The sequence below is a fragment of the Ambystoma mexicanum genome, chromosome 11, assembly GCF_040938575.1.
Source record: "Ambystoma mexicanum isolate Mex_15411 chromosome 11, UKY_AmexF1_1, whole genome shotgun sequence".
Taxonomy (NCBI): domain Eukaryota; kingdom Metazoa; phylum Chordata; class Amphibia; order Caudata; family Ambystomatidae; genus Ambystoma; species Ambystoma mexicanum.
In genome coordinates this window covers 1067494585-1067516586 of record NC_090934.1, presented here as the reverse complement: position 1 = coordinate 1067516586, position 22002 = coordinate 1067494585, and the positions used below count along the sequence as shown (strand labels likewise).

The window sequence follows — 22002 nt, the reverse complement described above, 5'->3', positions numbered from 1 at the left end:
CCCGGCTCTCCGCCTCGAGGCTACACCAGACCCCCCCAGAGCGTGGAACCCTAACACCCACCACTCAGCTACACCGCTGGGGGGCGACCCCACCTGCCCGCCCTCGAGGCTGAACCCAGGTGAGCATAAAGGAGCACGCCGGGGGGGGCGTGGCTAGCTGGCCATGGAATAGGACGTGCTGCGTGAGGAGCTCCTGATGATCCGACTCTAATTTTGCCAAAGTTACCCGTTGAAACTGCAACGAGCGCCTAGAACTTTGGGGATCAGGCGTCGGAAGCCGCACGCCAAGTGAAGTTCGTTGGAGAAGCTCATAGTCCCGGGGAATCGTGAGATATACATGTTTTTGTTGGTACGGCTGTGTGGCCGCTTCCTTGCTAACAAAGGAGAGGCCTCCAAGGAGAAACGAAACTGATTCCCCGGAACTGCGGGACATGGCTGCGAAAATTGCCTGGAGGAATAGTATAATAGGGAAATATGGCAGGGTGTTCGAACTAGCACCATGAGAGAGCCCGGCCTGGCATACGCTAATGGAGCCTCGGCGATCTGACTGCAGGAAGAGATAACATTGGATGCTTGGGCGACAAGGCCTACGGGAGTTGAATGAGGAGTGTGAGGCCATAGCCCACCCGTAAAACAATTCGAAGTGCCATCTCGAATGTGAGCTAGGAGACCTGGGAGCCAGACCATTGTCGGACCAAGGACAGTGCAACAGCTGCACTAAGGTGGAGTCGTACAGGAGTGAAGGGCAGCGCCATGTCGGCTAAAGGGTTGAGAGTCAAGACTAAGCAACCCACGATGGAGGCTTTCACGAAAACGCAGCGGACCCCCTCAACATCGGTGCAGAGCATGGTCGTGACCCCTGTGGAAGACGCCCCCGAAGGGGACAAGCACCAGATCCTGGAGGCTATAACGGGACTGAGTGCTAAATGGGACCTGGCAATGGCGGACCTACGCACAGCTCTAGAGAACAAGATCTATGCTGTAGGTACGGAACTCACCCTGCTACGTCAAGATGTCAGGGCGCTTGCAGAAAGGACCAGCGGTCTGGAAAGTGGGGTGAAGATTAATACTGATGTTAGCACGAGCAATGCGAAAGAGATTCATGTCTTAAAACAACAGGTCGCCAACCTGGAAAATCGTGTGGAAGAGGCGGAAGGAAGGGCGAGGAGGAACAACATTTGCGTGGTTGGCTTCCCGGAGGGGGAAGAAGGACAAGACCCCACAAACTATGTGGAAAACATGATCCTGCAAGGGATCGGAGCAGGGAATCTTTTGCAGGGATTTACGGTGGAGAGGCCGCACCGCGCCCTAATGAGGAAACCCCGGCCGGGGGCCCCACTAAGACCGATCATCGCGAGGATCCTGAATTACAGGGACAGAGAGAAGATCCTCGAATATTTTCATAAGGGCGGCACGATAGAGAGAGCATCCACCAACATCACAGCATACCCGGACTATACGATACTGGTGCAATGGCAGAGGTATAGTTACGTCGCCGTCAAAAGAAGGCTGAGGACGGCGGGAGTCAAATATATGCTGCTGTATCCGGCACGATTGAAGGTGCTACATAAGAACAAAGCGCTATTTTTTGATACCCCGGAGGATGTTGTCACATGGCTGGACCTGCAGGGCTGCCCGGAACAAGAAGCGGATCGTGATCGGCAGGATCATACAGAATGAAGATTTTATAATACGGACATTGTGAGAGTGTGCGGGACGAGGACCCTGATTGTACAGAGAAACTGTAACTGACTGAACTTTGACCACAATCTGAGCCTGGTGCTCGACTTGGACTGGAATATAGTGAGTGTAACTGTAATTGGTAACTGTTTGGCATCTGTATGCGTAATGTTTTCTTTTTTTTTTAAAGGAGCAACAAAACGTGAACGACCTACCCCAATAGATTATTAGTTTCAGCGGCCATTAGGGCGGCTTTACCCTACTGAGCCCTGAGTAGAAGCTTGTGCTAGGCAGGGCTAGATGTGGGGGTGCCTGAGATCCAGGAATGGAGCTGGGCAACGGTTGGGGAGGGTATGGTTGGGGGAGGGGTGGGAAGAAGGTGGGGGGATGGAAAGTTGAGTGTGTGTGTGGATTTGGGGAGTTTAAGTTTTGTTTTGAGCCTATTTGGAGGAATCAGCATGTTGTACTTGCGGTGCAAGAAGGGGTGGAATCGGCGGAGGATCGAGAGGGTGCTTATTAACGACCTATGGGGGACCTCAGGATAATAACGTGGAACGTCAGGGGCCTTAACAGTTATCTGAAAAGAAATAAGATCATGATGTATCTGAAAAGGCAGAAGATAGATATCGCACTACTACAGGAGATGTACTTGGCGTGAGAGAAGTTGGACTTGGTTAAGAGAAAGTGGAGAGGGACTGTAGTGCGCTCGTCATACTCTGCATACGCCCGGGGTGTGTTAATCTGGGTGGCACTGCATGTCCCGTTCAAATCGATACAAGAGGTAGTTGAAACTGATGGAAGGATGGCGATATTGCGAGGGCTGGTGGAGAGCAGGGAGGTATGCATAGTAAATAAGTATGCCCCCAACCAAAACACAGCAGCATACTTCAGAGCCCTGTGTACCAATCTTAGTACGTGTATAGGGAGCGCAGTGATCTGGGGTGGGGACTTTAATTGTGTGTTGGATCCTGTGGTGGACAGATCAGATGGCAGGGTGGGTAAGCCTGGCCCAGCGGCGAGAGCGATGCAGACACTGCTAACTGATTTTGGCTTTACAGATGCGTTGAGGATGAAACATCCCACTGAGAGGCAATACTCGCACTATTCAGCCCTGCATCAACTGCACACTAGGCTCAATTACGTCTTTGCTACAGCAGATGTGATGTCTGAGATTACCCAAATCGAATATAAGGCTAGGGTCCTCTCGGATCACTCGCCCCTGATCCTTGGATGGCAATATTGCCCCCTGAGGGCAAAGATCCCTACATGGCGCCTCCGAGCGGAGGCGCTTAAGGATCCAGTCTTTAGAGACGATATAAAGGAAGAGATTACTAACTTCCTTGAGGAGAATACTGGGAGTGTTGATTCCGCGGGCACATTATGGGAAGCTTTTAAGGTGGTGATGCGGGGGGCGGCCATTGCTAAGTCAAGAGGGTTACAGGGTGGGGCCTTGGCTGACCTGCAGAGGACGGAAACCGAGCTAGAAACAGCATTGAAGAGCGGTGACGTAGACACTGAGCTGGTACTCCAACTACAGCAACAATGTGCAGGGCACTGGGAAAGACTCTGCAATCTCAATTATAGGAAATATGTTGAGAGGCAGCACGCGGGGGGAGATAAGACAGGCCGCCTTTTGGCCTGGCTATACAAAAGCGAGACCCCTAGGCCTCCGATTAGGACCATTATTAGGGAGGACGGGGAGGAAGTGGCCACGCAAGAGGGGGTTAACAAAGAATTTGTGGAATATTACAGAGTGCTGTACGGAGATGATGAGATGGGTGACCAACGCAGGATAATTGAGACGTTAGAAGACATAGGGCTGCCCAAGATAAGTGAAGAGGAGAGGGAGGAGTTATATGAGCCAATCACGTTGGAGGAGTTAGAGGAGGTTGTGAAGCAGTTGCCTACCTGTAAGTCCCCGGGGGCAGATGGGTTCCCCAGCGAATTCTATAAAGTATATAGAGAGGAAATCCTCCCCCCAATGCTGGACATGCTTAATGAAGCGTTTGAGATAGGACGGTTGCCTGAGTCACTCAGAGAGGCGATTATAATACCGCTGCCCAAGCCCAATAAGCCAGAGCATAGATGTGGTTCCTACAGGCCTTTGTCGATGCTAAATCAGGACAGCAAGATTCTTACGGCTGTCCTAGCAAATCGACTGCACAAAAGTGATTGGTAGACTCATACATCCTGATCAAACGGGTTATGTCCCGAACAGGAACATAACACACAACCATAGGCGACTCCATCGGGTGGTCGAATGGGGTAGTAAGAACGAGGGTGAGATGGCGATAGTGTCTTTAGACGCAGTTAAAGCTTTTGATTCGGTCAAGTGGTCGTGGCTATTGGCTGCTTTGGAAGGGTATGGTATGGGGCCGGGCTATATCAGATGGGCTAAAATGTTGTATAGTGAGCCGCTTGCCAGGGTCCGAACTGGAGCGGTGATATCCGAGAGATGGCAACTTGGTAGAGGCACCAGACAAGGGTGCCCCTGGTCCCCGATGCTTTACATCTTAGCCCTGGAACCTCTGGCAATATGCCTTAGGGCACAGTATGATGCGATAGGCATTGAGGTAGGAGGGGAACGACACTTGATATCCTTGTACGCAGATGATTTGTTACTGTACTTGCAATACCCAGAAGAAAATCTCTTATGCATACTTGAAGTGATGGAAAAGTATGCAGAGTTGTCGGGCATATCGGTGAACCCCCAAAAGTCAGTCATATTCCCGCTGGGTAGCTATAAGGGGACCCCTGTAGATAGACTACCGATGCTACAGGTACCATGGGCAACTAGCTCTTTTCGTTACTTGGGCGTAGATGTATATCACACGGTGGAAGAAGAACACAGACATAATACGGAAGTAGCCATCGAGAAAATTAGGAACAGCATGCAGTTCTGGGCAAGATTGCCCTTGGCGATGATGGGGCGGGGGGCTATGCTTAAGATGGTAGTTCTGCCCAGGCTCCTGCATTACTTTAGTAATATCCCATACATAATACCCAAGACGTTTTTCAGTAAATTGAACAGCATGTGTAGGGATTTCCTGTGGCACGGTACCCAAAATAGAGTGGCGTTTTGGAAACTTTTATGAAAAAGGAGGTATCAGACTGCCTCATTTTGAGGTTTATTATTTGGCGGGACAGTTACAATATGTAGCTAAGTGGCTTTCTGATGAAGTGACCCCTGAGCACAGGGTGCTTGGACCGGACTGCGCCCCATTTTATTTGAAAGAAATGATTTGGCTGTCTGAGACCGAAATGAGGGGGTGTCCTGCGATGTTGAGGCTTGGATGGAAAGTTTGGCGTAGGGCTTGTCGTTTGATGGAAGTCCCATGCCCGTGTCTCCCGCAGGTACCGCTGGTTGCTTTGGCAGGAAGGGATAATCAGTTGAGGGTGATTGTTAGGACCTACTGGGAATCGGTGGGGCTGGCAACGCTAGGCGATGTTTGGCAAGAGGGATCCATTAAGGAGTTCATAGAACTCAACGAAGAGGCGGGGCTACACAAGGGACAATATGTCACGTACATTAGGTTGGTGCGGATGATTAAGAACACCTGGCCAGAGACAGTTTTGATAGAAGAACCAGATGCAGTTTTGGGAGCAATATATGATATATCCGAAGGAGGTCATGAGATCTCGAGACTGTATGAGATGGTGATGGCTAAGGCGGGGAAAGATTTGACACATCTGAGACTGGACTGGGAGGCGGAAGTGGGGGCTCCGATGGAGGATGGGGTGTGGGAGCGTGCTCTGGGCTACCACAGAAAAGTGTCTAGAAATGCCAGATTAAAACAAATACAGCTGTATGTAACGCATAGGGCATACATGACCCCCTTGAGGATATCTAAGTTCCGAAACGCTGGAATACAAGTGTGTCCTAAATGTAACCTGGAGAACGCTGACATGACACATATGGTTTGGTCGTGCCCGATCATTAGGTGTTTTTGGGGAGAAGTGGCGCAGAAACTGGCTGATAAAGGGGTTACTCTTGTCACAGACACGGCCTGGGCCTGCTTGTTGGGCGGGTTTCCTAGGCCACGGAAACTCAAGCATATTGAGAAACTGAGAAATCTGGCGTATGTGCTGGCGAAACGTAGGATCGCCATGGGGTGGAAGAAATGCCACAAACCCAAGGTGGATGTATGGTGGAAGGACTTGCAGAAATGGGCGGAGGCTGAAACGGTGGCATGGCAAGAAGCGAGTAGCAGGGCTGATGAAGGGGAGGCGGGCACCCTGTTGGCTTGGAAAACGCTAATAGCAGAATTGTTTGGAGTAATATCAGATCCAACCGACTCCGAAGAGAACGAAACCCGGCCGCAAGTGCCAAACATTGAATGAGATTGAAAAATAGGCTCACGGGGGGAGGGAGGGGTAGGGGGAGCAGTGATTAAGATAACTTGATGTGTAATGGAACTATTATGATTATGCTGCTTGTTTGGTTTTTGTTGTTTTGTTTGCATAAAATCAATAAAAGAAATAAAAAATAAAAAAAAAAGGAGCACGCCGGCCTAGCGGGCCCCCACCCGACTCCGTGCACCCACTGAGACCTCATAGAAAGTTCGGTCCAACCCTGGGGTGACAGTACAAGCGTCCCCTGCAGGCATCTCCTCCAACCGCCATACTGGAAGGGCACCCTGAGGACACACAGAGCAGATCAGTCTACAGGGAGAGACGCCTGACTAAAGGACCTGGCATATTAACAAGGAACCACCCGGGTCCCCGAATGGTGTACCATGGAAGTTACCAGAACATCCCCAGGGTGCTGACTCACATTTAGCACAACACGGGGGGTCGACCAGAGGAGGACGGAGTAGCGATTTGCACAGTGGTGCCCGGAGTGTATCTCACAGCCTAAACACTCCAGAGTTCAGCCGTCCACATAGCCACATAGAAGGACCTTGGCACCAGGAGGGAAGCAGTGAGTACGACAGGAGGCAGCAGCAACGCAGGGCAGATATGGGTGCCAAGATGGCCGATCTCACGGCCAAGGTCTCCACATTAGAGGATCGGATGGAGGGTGTGGAGAATAACCAGGCATCAACGGACCTCCTCGAAACACAGATGGAGACAAGGTTTAGGGAGCTTCAGCGCCGCAAGGAGGACCTCCGACTCAAGGTTGACGACATGGGAAATCACGAAAGGAGAAACAACTTGAGGGTTTTCAGCCTGCCGGAATCGGAGGGGGAGACCCCAGTGGGCCTGGAGGGTAAATTTCAGGATATCAGGATTGTCCTGGGGTCTGACTCCGGAGAGACGGTCGTGCTTGACAGGGTCCATCGAGCGGGTGGGGGTGGAAGGGGCCCACGCTCAGTGTTGGCGAGGTTCCACTATTACAAAAACAAAGCCAGACTTTTGGATTGGGCGAAGACCCTGAGAGACATACAGTACGCGAATTCCAGGGTGACAATTTACCAAGACCTCTCAGCCCTTACACTCCAGATGAGGAAAAAATCTGGGGTTATCACTAGATGGCTGCAGGAGAAGGGTTTCTGTTACTGCTGGCGGCACCCATTCTATCTAGCCTTTGAATGGAAGGGCCAGAGGTACCAGCTGGTTACGGAGGAGGACATTCGGAGAGCTGCTGAGGACCTGACGGGGTCCTCCCGGGAACATCTGGAGAGCACGGCGGAGGTGACAGGGACCTCAGCCGGGCCCCTCGAGGTCCTGATCTCACCCAAGGGAGCTTAAAGTAAAGGGCATGCAGAATTTCCAGAAGACCAGATACCCCCCAGCGGACCGGGGAGGCCCCACATGAACACACTGGAAGCGCCAAGTGTTCAATCATTGACCTGAAGATATGCACATAATTCCCAGGGGGCCTTACAGACCAGAGGGAAAAATGCAGGTTGCCCCACGTTCTCACTGGGGTTGTTGGGTTTATTGTTTAAAGGTGTTATTCAAAGTTGCAGAGTGGCCGGTGGCTAGGTATATAGGAGGGCTCTGGATAACCAGACACCTTCCAGCAGATCTTGATGGTCCCATGGGATCACACCGGACAGGTCTAATGCTTAACCATTGTGTTAATAGTTGGTGCACATCACTCACTGGGGACCCCTACGACCAGTGGGGAAGAGGTGCACGCTAGTCTATGTTCTCACCGTGGTTGGCAGGCTTTTTGTTCAGAGAATATGATTCAAATTTGTAGAGTTGAATGGCGAGTGACTTGCTTAATGGTAAATGTTAGGAAAGATTTCGTAATTGTAGGTAATTTTCCTTCCATGTGGCAACCCCTAAACTTTTTGCTGTTGTTTTTCACCTTGTTCTTGACTTTGCCAGAGAAGTGCAGCCTTCTGCCGCACTCCTCTGTGCTTTCGCTCCTTTCTTACGGGGAAACTGACATGCCCTTAAGACAGTCAGTACCGGGGAACGCTGTTTCCCGTAGTTTCTTTTATCATGTTGCGGCTTTAGTGCAACATGACACAAGAGGGCACTGTAAGCTAAGTTACAGCTCTCTTGGGTCTCTAGCCTTCTACAGGCCCTAGATACTCGTTTAGGATTGTATTTGATCGGTGCAAGTAATTCAGGGACGGGAATGGTGGCAGCGATCGTTTCTTTATATTTTGAGCTCCTTTTGGCGTTCTAAGCACGTTTTCTGCGCTTAACCCAAAATGGTGGCCTGGCTCCCAAAATGGCCAGACCACGAGGCTCCTTTGTCCTGTCCGCTGACCGTCTTGCTCCCTTCACCTTCCCCAGGTCGAGCCGACCCAGGGCCTTCCTTATTTGGGCATGTACTTTCCCGCGAAACACGAATGCTTTCGCGGGCTTCTACATGTCTTTTGTGTGCCTCCAGGGTGTGGGCTGGGATGTCTGGTCCCAATACACATCCTGGGTGCCAGAGAGTCTAGGGTGGTGTGAATGCCTGGGACCACCGTGGTCCGTGATTGGTCCACGAATGGTGTGAGTGTTGATGAGCGGATCTCCCATTGGGTCCCCTCCGTTTTGGCGCGAAGGGAACCGTGGATAAGAGGGGGCTGGAAACACCACTACCATGTCGATCTCCTGAGTTCTCACGAACGAAGGAATACAGGAGCCAAGTATCCTGCAACCAAGAGGCTGGACCGAGGAATCGCTGGTGACCCGCTGAAGGACTCCTCCTTTGCACTGCTGTCGTCCTGTGAAACCCTTTCCTCCTTTGATCGAACCAGAAGGCCTGTACTGGTGCTTCGACCTTTGGAATAGCAGGAACAGCTATTCTCGGCGACTTCATCATCTCCTGCCAGTAAGCCTTCGGAAGCGTCTCTGGGCCATCCAGTTGACTGACCAGCTTACACGGGAGTCCTGCTCTGTAACCGCCGCCAGGTTGTGTTGTATTTCGAGTCCTTGTCACTCTCACACGCTTAGTACACTTGGCGTTCCCAAGTCTGAAGTGAGTAGTGTACATTTGGCTCAGATACACACGGCCGCTCCGTTGCCCTGTTGTGGTGACAAAACTGTGCAGGTTTCTTCGATTGGGACGTCTTTTTTCTCTACACGACGACGAGGCATTCCCGGCTCTTCTGAACCTGCCAGCTGCTGAAACTAACGTGGAGAAGCCTGGGTCTGCTTGCATCGGGGACCGGTGAGTAGTTTAGCTAGGATCTGGTCGCCCTCCTGCAGTAGCCCATTGCTTTTCCCCGCTGTGTAAAAACAGCACCCTTTTGTCCGTACTCGCGCTCTGCTTCTGCTCACTGTGGAGGCTGCGCTTGAGTCGCGGAACCTGTTCTTCTTCTGTTGTGCACTAACCCGAACTGCCTGACTTCCTCCAAAGAGCTTCTCCTTTTGCCCGTTGGCACCAGCGTGTGCAGGTACTTTGAGCACAAGGCTCCACTCTTCGCAGGGCTCGGACTTCCATCTAGTTAGGTGCCTCTGAAGGCGAACTGAGTCTAAAGCATTGTATCGCACTGCCTGTTTTCCTTCCCTTTCAGGTGGACTACACATTTCGTGCATATAACGCTTGCGACTGTCGTATTTGTATATATATTGTGTTGATATGGTATGTGTTGGCTTAATATTGTGATATTGTGATTTTCTCGCTACGGTCATTATTTTAAAGGCCTTAAAATAAATGTGTATATATTTTTGATATAACAACTGTTTGGAGTAGTTTGTAAGCGCTCTTGCTTTGTGTGCTCATTGCGGGCTTTCAGTCACCCTCACCCCTCTTGAGACCTAGTCTTGACCGCCGCGATCGCTACCTTGATTGGTCTGGCTCGTCCAGAGGTTACCCTGTTCCAAGTAATTAGGTTGGCCTTCTGAACTTCTGCGCCACCAGGACAGAGTTCAGAAATCCGTCTTAACAGTAAATAACATGGTCCCCCCGGTTTCATTTTTGAGAGGGGCTGTGACCCTCAGACCTGCCCTGAGTGACATCTGCCGGGAGGTCCTGCTCCTCGGAGGAGAGGGCCGCATTTCACGGGCATGAGGGAGGGGACAGGGTATAGGGGGCCCTTTTTTGGGACTCTGAGGATGGCTGAAAAGGGAAAATACTTTTGCTTGTTGGGGGCGGGGAACGTCCCAGATTATTACATTTCCCGGGGCCAGGGTAGCAACCCTGTTGGTTCGTTGCTAGTTCCAACCATAGTTGGGGTTACGGCGACAAACACCTTATAAAATGGGTATGGAAATTAGGGGGGGGGTTGGGTCAGAGGCAATGGGAACATCACGTCATAGATTTATGGGTTGCATATAGGGATCGACCAGGGGAGACACACTGGAATCTTCATGGCTTTGGGTAGTGACGATCAGGGTTGAAGGTCGGATTGGTACGCTCAACGTCAAGGGCCTAAACTTGCAGAACAAGCGCTCCCTCACAAGCAACATGTTTCGCAAACAAAAACTGCAAGTCCTCTTCTTGCAAGAAACACACTATAGGAGTAGGGCAGAGCGGGCAATCAAAGGGAGGGAGATAGGCGGGAACTTTTGGGCCTCGCACAAATGCTCTAAAAAGAGGGGGTTGGCATCCTCCTTGGAAAATCGATGCATCTCACTGAGGTAGAGACTAAAAGGGGCTTTGGGGCCGATTTCTAGGAATCAAGGGATTCACCCAGGGAATGTGGATCACATTGGCCACCCTATATGCACCCAATGCAGGCCAGGTCAAATTAATCCAAAGGGTACTGGACATCATGGATGAATGGGCAGAGGGGGGCAATGATCCTGGGCGGGGATTTTAGCCTGATCATGGATCCCCGATTGGACTGGTGGTCGGCAAAGGGGGCCAGGGCTAGGGAACTCACGAAGGACAACCTCACCTTGCGGGATCTCCTACAGGACCACTACTGGGTAGACCTCTGGCGTAAGTTTCACCAAACCCCTGGGGGATACACATTTTTCTCCCCCCACACCAAACATACACAGGAATTGATTTACTACTAGTCTCAGAGGAGGGAGGTGGGGAGATTGGAAGTCCATCGGTCGAATCAGTCACATGGTCAGATCATGAACTCCTAGTAACGGACTGGAGGCTCCAGAGCGCCCCGAGGTCTTATAGGTGGCGGCGTAATGACACCCTCCTGAGAGATCAGGTCTTTAAGGAATTCCTGCAGAAATGAATGGAGACCTATTTTGTGACGAATGACACGGGTGAGATACCAATGGTCGCAGTTTGGGAGGCGGCAAAGGCCACGTTCCGGGGCCTTCTCTCTGCCGAAGGTGCTAGGAGAAAAACGGAGAAGGCGCTGATCGAGACCAAACTCCGGGGGGAACTACGTGACATGAGAATCCAGCTCACGAAGGGGGACATAGACCGGGAAACCCTCCTGGCCGCAATGAGGGATAAGAGGCACGCCTTACATACGGTTTTAATTGGTGAAGTGGTTAAGAAAATGAGATACACCAAGCAGAGATACTATGAGAAGGGAGACAAAGTCGGGACCCTGCTGGCACATAGACCGAGGGCTAACAGAGTGGATAGACGGGTTGAAGGCATCAGGGATGAGGCAGGTAACATCCAAAATAAAACTGAACATATAGTGGAGTCCTTTGCGGGGTTTCATAAAAAACTCTACGCGAAACAGGAGGGCGGTCCAAGGAGGCAGTTCAAAAATATCTCGAGGACCACCCCCTGCCCAAGCTCACGGAACCTGAGCGTGAGGCCTTAGAAAGGGACGTATCAGAGGAGGAGGTGGAGGGGGATATCAAGTGACTTAAGGTGGGTAAGGCCCCAGGGGGGATGGTTTCACAGCCGACTTCTTCAAACAGTACCAATCAGTCTTAATACAACCATTGGCCAAGTTATTTAACCAAATTAGGTCCTTTGACACCATTGCACCGACTTTCCTGCAGGCCATGATTACGGTGATACCGAAGCCTGGTAAGGACCCGACGGAGTGTGGCTCCTACAGACCCATCTCACTTTTGAACATCGACGCAAAGATCTTTGCTAGGATCTTGGCCACACTTCTCGAAAAGTGCTTACCCCGACTGGTCCACCCAGATCAGGTAGGCTTTGTGCTCAACAGGCAGGGGGCGGATAGTATGCGTAAAACCATTCACATACTTAGTTTGAGGGCAGTTAAAACGGAAGGTGCCCTTCTCCTGTCCTTGGACGCGGAGAAGGCATTTGATAGGGTGGGATGGCCATTCATGGAGGGGGTTCCCTCGTCCCTTGGGATGGGGCCAAAATGGCGTGGTTGGATTTCTGCCCTCAACTCTGACCCCTCTGCAAGGGTGGTGGTCAATGGTGGTGAGTCAGCAATGTTCCCCCTGGAGAGGGGCACGAGGCAGGGGTGCCCCCTATCCCCCCTTATATATGTCTTAGTGATGGAGCCCTTGGCCATTGTCATCAGGGGGAACGAAAATATTAAAGGGGTTAAGATGGGGGAAATTAATTGTAAGATGAGCTTATTCGCAGACGACGTGCTGCTTTATCTCACCAACCCATCCCAATCAGTCCCCGAGGTATTAAGTAGCTTGGAGTGGTATGATACCCTTGCAGGCTATAAGGTGAACTTGGGGAAGTCGGTGGCATTTGTGGCAGGACAGCTCAGTGCAACCGAGAGGCAATATATTGCCTACCTCCCATTCTGTACGCAAGTGAAGGGTTTCTGTCATTTGGGAGTTCGGCTCCCACAGAACCTGGCTGACCTTTTTGCTGCTAACTATCCACCCTTGTGGTCAACAATCAAAAGTTACATCGAACGTTGGGCAAAATCTGGCCTGTCATGGATGGTTCGCCTCAACTCAATCAAAATGTTGATTCTGCCCAAATGTTTGTATTTGTTCCAGATGCTGCCGACCATGGTACCTAGGCCTTTCCTCCTCGAGGTTAGACGGGCCCTCCTGCGCTACCTCTGGGCAGGAAAAATCACACAGAATTTCCTATGATGTCCTAAGAAGACCCAAGGATGAGGGGGGGGGGGTGTTAATTTCCCAGATTTAGAGATATACTATAAAGCTTCCCAATAGCGAATCCTGGTAGGCCACTTTGTGATGGGCCCCAAGAAACAGTGGGTAACAATGGACAATGTACTTTTTGCTCCGGTTATGCTTGATGCATGGCTGTGGGTTCCTAAAACATGTATCCCAAGGTGGATCTTGAACCACCCGGCCCTGGGGGTATTATGGACCATATGGAAAGAGGGGGGTTATCTTAGATGGCTCACAATATGGCCCTCACCCCTGAGCTGTATCTGGGCTCCGCCACTCATGGATGGGATTGTTGAGCCATTGGCCTTCCAGCAGTGGTACAAGGCAGGTCTGGCCAGGGAGGGACAGCTGTGGACAGATGGAGTGATCATCTCCCTGGGTGATTTGAAGGAGGCTCTGGGTCTGGGGGACCTCTCCCCTTTTCGATATCTCCAGCTGAAAGGGGTCCTAACGGAAAATAAATGGGGGGGATACACTTAGGAGGGACCTAACAGATTTTGAAAAATTCCTGATCACATACAAGGGAACCAGAGGGGTCATCTCCAGGCTATACGCCCTTTTGCTGTTATCTACCCCCTAGGTACCTAGGTGTTCCCATCACTGACAAGAGATGGGCCAAAATGTGCAAGCAAGCCAATCGCTCAACAGCGGCTCATCAATACCGCCATCAGGCCCTGAAATTAATTCATAGTTGGCATTACCCTCCACAAAGGCTTGCTAAGATGTGTAAAGGATACGATCCGCACTGTTGGAAATGCCATACTGAAAGGCGCGATTACGTACATATGTGGTGGAAGTGCCAAGTGGCGCAGACTTACTGGAGTGAGGTCCTCTCCTGGATAAAGGAGGTTGACAGGATCGAAAGGACCCTATCCCCCCGGTTTTTGTTGATTGGCATTGGGGAGGGGGGAGGCCCGAAGGTTACCCGTGACCACATGTTACAGGTCATGTTGGTGGCCGCCAGACGTTGTTGGGCGCAGAAATGGAAGGCCACCCACCCCCCTGGGGAAAGAGAGTGGGTCACCAAACTCCGGGCCATATACGACATGGAATTCCTGACCCACCTAGTTGATGAATCCAAAACCAACAGAGGGTTTATGGCTCCCTTTCTTTGATAAATATGGAAGAACTGGTTGAGGTTGAGGACATATCCACAAACGGTAAGCTGGACTTGAAATTGGACCTGAGGCGCCCTGCCCGGTGGCGCGGTGGGGCCTGAGAGCGGGCCTGGTGCCTTGAGCGCTTGCATGATGTTTACCCTGTGTTTGTGTAGTACCAGGACACACTGTGTCGAACCTTGGTCAGATTTGTAATACTTTTCATCCATGACGGGTTGAGGGTGGGGGGAGGGAAGGGCAGGGGGAGGGGGGCAAGGGAAGAAAGGTTGTGATTGTTTTTTCAGATTATCATTGTGGTTATATTCTTGTTGGACTAATGCCATTACCTAAAACATCAATAAAATCTAATTTTCCACAAAAAAAATGTAGTTTAAAAAAAAACTCATGTTGGGTTATGTGACTTGTGTACTTTCCAAGTTGCTTCTATAAAATTTGATTATTTTAGTTCATTGTAAGATCTGGAAAAGAAACTAGCAGAAATTACACAATGGGCACGAATCCCAGTGTCACCACTTAACCAATGTGTGGTCCTCATCTCATTTAATCTTAATCTTATATTGCCTGACTTGTCAAAATGACCAGTCCCCAAACCTATCAAAAATGTCACCGCTCAGAGGGATTTCGTTCTCTGGGTATGATCTTCAAAAAAGCCTCACACATGCTTTCAATGGCTAAAGTGTTATTTCTGCTATAATAATAGTGAGCATTTATATATTGCCCACCACAACCACTTGTTTCTTTGCTCTCCAATTTTAACACTGCTTGAAAAATATGCCCTTCTAATCTCAGTCTGTGTAGATACGGACACCTTCTTAGTAGCTTCTAATCTTCATCCTGTATTCATGCATTGGTAGGTGTGCTTTCTCCTTGCTTGCAGTTGGTCTCTTGTATCCATGCTTGATCTCTTTTGCATTCTGTGAGGCAACTAATCTAAGTAGTCTGTCTATTCTGTGTTATGTGCACCTTCTTCATGGGAACTGTATCCTGCATTCATACTATGGCCAGTATACCTTCCTTGTGGCTGCCATTGATGAAAATTGTTCTGTGCCAATTCTACAACACAAGTACCCTTATCGTGAACTTCTAATGTTGTCCTTGAAATACTACTTCTTTATCATTCTGATTACAGCAAGGATGAAGAGGGTAATGGGACTGAACGATAGTACCTATGCTTATTTTACGAGGCAGCATACCAAGCCATGAGTGGTGATCGTGATATGGGGGTGGGGGGTACGACCAGATCTTCAGATCCCTTCATTCTTTTGGTTCGGTGGAGGGGGGCCACACAGATGTCTGTGCCCTGGGCCCCAAAAGTGCTTAAGATGGCCCTGGCCCTCAACAGCCAAAATCGGCACGGACGTGCGCACAAATGCACACATTGTTTGACTCAACATTCACTTGGTTATTCACACACAGCATTCACTCACTCATTGCATGAGAGGATCACAAGTGATCTTCTCATACATTTTATACCCCCCTGCACCTGTTCCAAATAGGCACAGGGATTTTGTTTTCCTGTGCTTTGAAAAGAGCACCTCTTTTGAAAATCAGGGTTTACTTGAAAATACCCAGAACCCCCTTTCCTCCCTGTGCCTTGCGCAGTTGTGCATTTGGTGGGAAAAGAGCACCTCAATGTGCACAACTATGATGCACACATTTAAATGTCCTTTGTGCATGGTTCACCACCTTTTTGGCGCAAGTGAAGTGCATGAGCATCCCATCAGTTGCACCAAAAACGTTTTGAAAATTGTGGCACGATGGTTTATCCCTACTGATCACTTCTTCACGCTCATTTCAGAGAGTGTGGTTGGAGGTGTCAGGGGGGAATTAGGAATGGCAAAGGACCCACGGGAAGGAAAGGGTGCATGGGTTTAGCTGTTTCTGCAGTCATTAACCCCAGATTTGCTCATGAGCAGGTATTGTATTGTGTTAAATACCATTAGCTCCAGAGCAGAAACTGTGACTGGAATCGTTAGCCCCAGAGTACATACTGTGCATGCCATCATTCTCGCAGAGCAAGTATTGTGTCTGTGGTTATAAGCACCTGGGCAGGTATTCTGTCATATGTAACGAATTAGCAGGTACCGTATCAAACGTCAATAGTTCCAGGGCAGGTACTGAGTGTGGAATCAGTAACCCAGATCTGGTACTCTGTATGTGATTATTTGCCCCAGGGCAGGTATTGTCAGATGTAGCTGATCAGCAGGTACGTAGTGAATCGGAAGTCATTAGCTCCAGAGAGTTATATGCGATTTTACCGACCCAAATTTCAGAGTGGTACATTTCATCGCGACCATAATACTGAAAAACTCTGGTATTTAACACGGGTATTTGAATTTGGGGGGCTTCCCCTAAAGCCCCCCCATGTTTTCACCCTCATAACGCCATCACAACCCGACTCATTTTAACCCCTTACCACACTACCCCATATATATTTAATTAATATTTTCGGTGTTATGTACTTTGGTGAAATGTACCACTCCGTTTTGGTTTCGGTAAAATGACTGAATGCTCCAGAGCAGGTATTGTCTCTGCACTCATTCACTCCAGCCCGAGGATGTGATGGGCCTTTAACATTAGCGCTAAAGAAGGTAGTGTCTGCTGATATTCATCGGGTATTGTTTCTGTGTCTGCAGCAGTTAGACCTAAAACAGATACTGTGCCTGCAATTACTGCGTCTGCGAGCATTGCCAGAGCATGAACTGTACCGTAAACGAGCTTCGCAGCAGCTACTGTGTCTACAATACCAACAACAGGCTGCCCTGTGTAATTTCAAAACCAGAAGTTTAGAAAGTCACGTATTTACAATGTTTTATTTGAACATGTGCTGAGTACAACGAATTACAGTTTCAACTGTGGCCTCTTACTTCAACGTGCATTTCCAGAGATTTCAAAAGGGTATCCTAAAAGAAATGCATATAAAATGTATTACAAGCGCTAGATCGCATGTACTCACTTGCCGTTGCCTGGAAACTGAAAAAGTGTGTTTGGTAAAGGGAGGACTTTCATTATCAATCGGAACACACATTTAAAGTCCCTATGAGACCCGACAGCATTATGTGTTTCTGTAAAAGTTTGCCGACACTTTCCAAAATGCCTTTCGATCGACATGACGTATTTCTGAAATGCCTTAAACCGTCGTGATGTTTCAGGTAGGACTTTTGCATGCGTAGGAAGAGAATCATGGAGGAAGGCAGTGTTGCCAGGGAAGCGACTAGTTCCTATGGACCATAGCAACAGCCCGCCCACTCTTCTTCCCGTGACTCACACGTCATCATTGTGGTTTTTCAGGAGCAAAGAAGCGGTTCCAGAGCGCTTTCAGTGAGCGCTGAGCGGGATTGGGAAGGCTGTGGTTGTCGGTACAAGTGGGCATTTTCTTCGGAAATCGGGAAACCGGGAACGTTTCTGTGAAACCCTAGAGCATCCGACTTTTGTCTTGTCCCTCATCATTTTTCAGAGCGGGAACCGAGAAGGCACTGGCTCCCAGGCTGCAAGAGCAGCAGCAGTCTGTGTGCTTGGCTTCCAGGGCAGCAGCAATCCGTGTTCTCTTGACTTCCAGGCTGCAATAGCAGCAGCAATCCGTGTGCTCTTGGCTGGCTGAGAATACAATTTGCATTTTCTTCGGTATACCGTGAACTAAAGGTTCCGGCAAGACTCGAGGTTGAGACGTGGAGCGGAAAATTAAATTTACTTTAAAAACCATGTTCAGCTTGGGTCTGGAGGGAGGGATAGGGACACAGTGCTGTGTGTCGAGAGGGAGGGATAGGGACACGGTGTGGGTCTGGAGGGAGCGATAGGGACACAGTGGTCCATGTTCAGCTTGGGTCTGGAGGGAGGGGTAGGGACACAGTGCTGTGTGTCGAGAGGGAGGGATAGGGACACGGTGTGGGTCTGGAGGGAGCGATAGGGACACAGTGGTGTGGGTCTGGGGGGAGATTAGGGGACACAATGGTGCGGGTCTGGGGGAGGGAAGGGGCATAGTGGTGTGGGTCTGGAGGGAGGGATAGGGGCACAGTGGTGTGGGTCAGGAGGGATAGGGACACTGGGTTGGGAGGGATAGGGACTCAGTGGTGTGGGTCTGGAGTGAGGGATAGGGGCACAGTGGTGTGGGTCTGGAGGGATATGGACACAGTGATGCAGGTCTGGAGGGAGGGTTGGGGACACGGTGTGAGTCTGGAGGGAGGGTTTGGGTACAGAGGTGTGGATCTGGAGTGAGGGATAGGGACACAGTGGTGTGGGTCTGTAGTGAGGGATAGGGACACAGTGGTGTGGGTCTGGAGTGAGTGATAGGGGCACAGTGGTGGGGGCCTGGAGGGAGGGATAGGGACACAATGGTGCGGGTCTGGATGGAGGGATAGGGACACAGTGGTGAGGGTCTGGAGGAAGGGTTGGGGCATATAGTGTGGGTATGGAGGGAGGGATGGTGGTATCTTGGGGTCTGCAATGGATGGGGCACATTGGTGTTGGTTTGAAACAGGTATGGGGCATATTGGTGTGGCTCTGGAAGGAGGGGATGGGGCACATTGGTGTGGGTCTGGCGGGAAGGATAGGGACACTGGTGCAGGGTTGGAGTGTTGGGGCACATTGGTGTGGGTGGAGAGGGATAGGGAAAAAGTGGTGTGGGTCTGGAGGGAGGGATAGGGACACAGTGGTAATGGTTGGGAGGGATAGGGACACTGGTGTGGGTCTGGCGCGAGGGTTGGGGACACAGTGGTGGAGGGTTGGGGTACATTGGTATGGGTCGGGAGTGAGGGACAAAGTGATGTGGGTCTGGAGGGAGGGATAGGGACACAGTGGTATGGGTCAGGAGGGATAGGGACACAGTGGTATGGGTCTGGAGGGAGGGTTGGAGCACAGTGGTGTGGGTCTGGAGGGAGGGATACAGACATAGTCGTGTGTGCCTGGAGGGAGGGATAGGGACATAGTGGTGTGGGTCTGGAGGGAGGGTTTGGGTACAGTAGCGTGGGTCTGAATGGAGGGTTGGGGCAGGTTTGTGTGGGTCTGGAGGGAGGGATAGATACACAGTGGTGTGGGTCTGCAGGGAGGGATAGGGACAGTGGTGCAGGTCTGGAGGGATAGGGGCACAGTGGTGCAGGTCTGGAGGGAGGGATAGGGACAGAATGGTGCGGGTCTGGAGGGAGGGATGGGGACACTGGTGTGGGTCTGGAGGGAGGGATGGGGACACAGTGGTATGGGTATTGAGGGAGGGATGGGGACACAGTGGTGTGGGTCTGGAGGGAGGACTGGGGCATATCAGTGTGGGTCTGGAGGGAGGGATGGTGGCATCTTGGTTGGGTCTGCAATGGATGGGGCAAAGTGGTATCGGTCTGAAACAGGTATGGGACATCTGCTGGTCTGGAGGGTGGCATGGGGCATATTGGTGTGGCTCCGGAGGGAGGGGATGGGGCACATTGGTGTGGCTTTGATGGGGTACATTGGTCTGTGTCTGGGGGAGGGGTGGTTCATCTAGGTGTGGCTCTTGACGGTAGGATCTTGGTGGGGTCTGCAATGAATGGTAGCACATTGCTGTCGGTCTGGAACAGGTATGGGGCATCTGTTGGTCTGGAGTGTGGATTGGGGATTCTTGGTGTGGGTGGGATGGGGCATCTTGTGGCTCTGGAGGGAGGGATGGGGTGCATGGGTGGGTCGGGAGGGATGGGACATTGTTGTGGGTGTGAAGGGAGGCATAGGAAGCATTGGTGTGGGTCCAGAGGAAGGGATGGATGCTCATTGGTCAGGGGAGGGATAGGGGCATCTTGTTGTGTGGAGGGAGGATACAGCATCATTGTATGGGTCTTGGGGAAGGGATTGGGCATCTTGGTGGTGTCTGGATCGGAGGGGGGCATTGTTGATCTGGAATGGAGGGTCAGGGCATATGCTGGGGGCATGTCAGGGAATGCTGGAGCACTCTGTTGGGAAGGACGGGGGCATCTGGGTGTGAATGGAGGAATGGGGTATGTATTTCTAGAGACAAGGATGTTGGTTTATGGGAGAGGTGGCAACATGTGTGTGTTGAAGGGATGGGGTAATCAGTTGTGGGTATAGAGAGAGGGTGGATGGCACCATCTGAGTGCAAGTCTTGAGGTAGAGGTGAAGCATAAGGGTGTGGCTCTGAGAGGTAGAGCTTCTTGGTGTAGGTATAGAGGGACGGATGTTGGTGTTTTTGTGTGGGTTTGTAGGGAGGGATGGTGGTATGTGGGTCGGGAGGGAGGTGGCATTTGAATCTTGAACATGTGTTTGGAAGGAGAAATGGGGTATTTGAGTGTGAACTGGGACATGTAGGGCTGGGGTATCTGCTTGTGCGTGGGGACATGAAGGATCATTAACAGCGAAGCAGCCGGAGGGAGAGCCGTAGGCCCGACCTCGGTTGCATCCCAGATGTGCACTCCCACAGCCGGGCACCTCTCGCAGAGCAGTCCGGGGTGCGTGGGCAAACAGGCGCCGGGGAGCGGGGATTCCCTTCCAACGTAGGGGGATCCGCAACCCAGCAGATGGACAGGGACACGTGGCAGGGTTGGGTTAACCTGCTGCGGATGTCCCCAAACACGCACCGGAAAGGGAGCCCCACCCGGCCCCCTCACCGAGCAGGCTGCTGTGCTGGCCGGGTCCTGCACTCCTCTCTCTGACCCGACAACGGGTGGGCATTGGTAGGCACACCCCGGTCAACAGGGAAGCCCTGAGTGGAGGCAGCCAGGAGCTGAGGGAAACCGGACTGCACTTGAGGGGCGCAAGTCCTGAGCCATGGCGCAGCAGGCTTACTTGACGGCAGCGTTGAGGTTCCAGCCACCTACATCTGTGGGCAAGCGATGGCCAGGTCTGCTGGCACAGCGGGTGACCTTACCTCTTGCCCAGATACCTGGACCTTGGCCCTTTGCGGCCATGCTGGGCTTTGAAGACTCTAGCGGTCCCACCCGACCCCCTGTCTGTGCTGTCTCTGGTCTACCTCGCTGTCCATCCCCCAGCCTTCCCCCCCAACCTCCTCAAAAAGGGGAGCAGAGAGGTTTGGGAAGGATGAGTGGATCGGGCCGGGTGGGCTGGTGACGGAGCGACCTGCCTCCATCCCTGTGGGAAGTGTCATGCTGCTGCAGTGGTGGACCGGTTTCCCAGGCTGAGGGCCTGATTTAAAAAAAAATCTTTTTTGTTTTAAAACCACAATGGTCTCGCCCGAGCTAGACAGGGCGCTGGGCTGTCTCGCCACAGGCGGCGCTGCCTCCCCTGGCCTCTACTGCACTGGCAGGGTCAGGCTGACGCCTGGAACAAAAAAAAAAGTTGCTTGTGACTCTTGGCGGTGGATCACTCTGCTCGGGCGTCGATGAAGAACGCAGCTAGCTGCGAGAATTAGTGTGAATTGCAGGACACATAAATCAACACTTCAAACGCACCACGCACCAAACGCTACACCTGTCTGAGGGTTGCTTGTACATCAATCGCCCTGGGGTTCCCTCCTAGGGGCTTGGCTGGGGCTGTCGCAGGGACCCCGTTCCCTTTGTCCCCCTAAAGTCAGACCCCGATCAGCACTGTTGCATGATCCCGGCGCGTCTCAGCCTCCCCAGTTTCCCTGCCTCATGCAGGTTTCGCGAGGGCCGGGTGGCCGGCGTGCCCAGAATGTGCCGGTGGCAGCGAGCCTTAAAAAAGCATGGCGCACATTCACCTACCCTGGGGCACCTGCCCATGCTGTGTGTAGCTGTCTGTAGTGTCTTGCGGCTGCCGGCGCAGGATGGCCATGGAGCGGGGGCCTTGCCACCATGTAGGCTTCGGCCGCAGGTCGGGACACCGCACACTCTGCTGCGCCAGAGGCACAGGGCTAGGGCTACCACCAGTACGGGCCTGAGGCCAGCTGCCATAAGCTTTGTGC

General features: G+C 51.6%; 1 protein-coding gene and 1 pseudogene across 1 annotated transcript in view; one reads left to right on the top strand and one right to left on the bottom strand.

Moving 5' to 3' along the window:
* WDR93 (WD repeat domain 93) overlaps positions 1–17161 on the bottom strand; it is a 640373-nt gene extending 623212 nt beyond the window's left edge. The window contains exon 1 of the mRNA XM_069624316.1: positions 17104–17161. The gene's annotated coding sequence lies outside the window, so the exon portion shown is untranslated. The remainder of the gene's footprint in view (positions 1–17103) is intronic.
* Positions 17162–21424: 4263 nt separating this feature from the next.
* On the top strand, positions 21425–21562 carry LOC138505277 (5.8S ribosomal RNA; annotated as a pseudogene).
* The last annotated feature ends 440 nt before the right edge of the window (positions 21563–22002 follow it).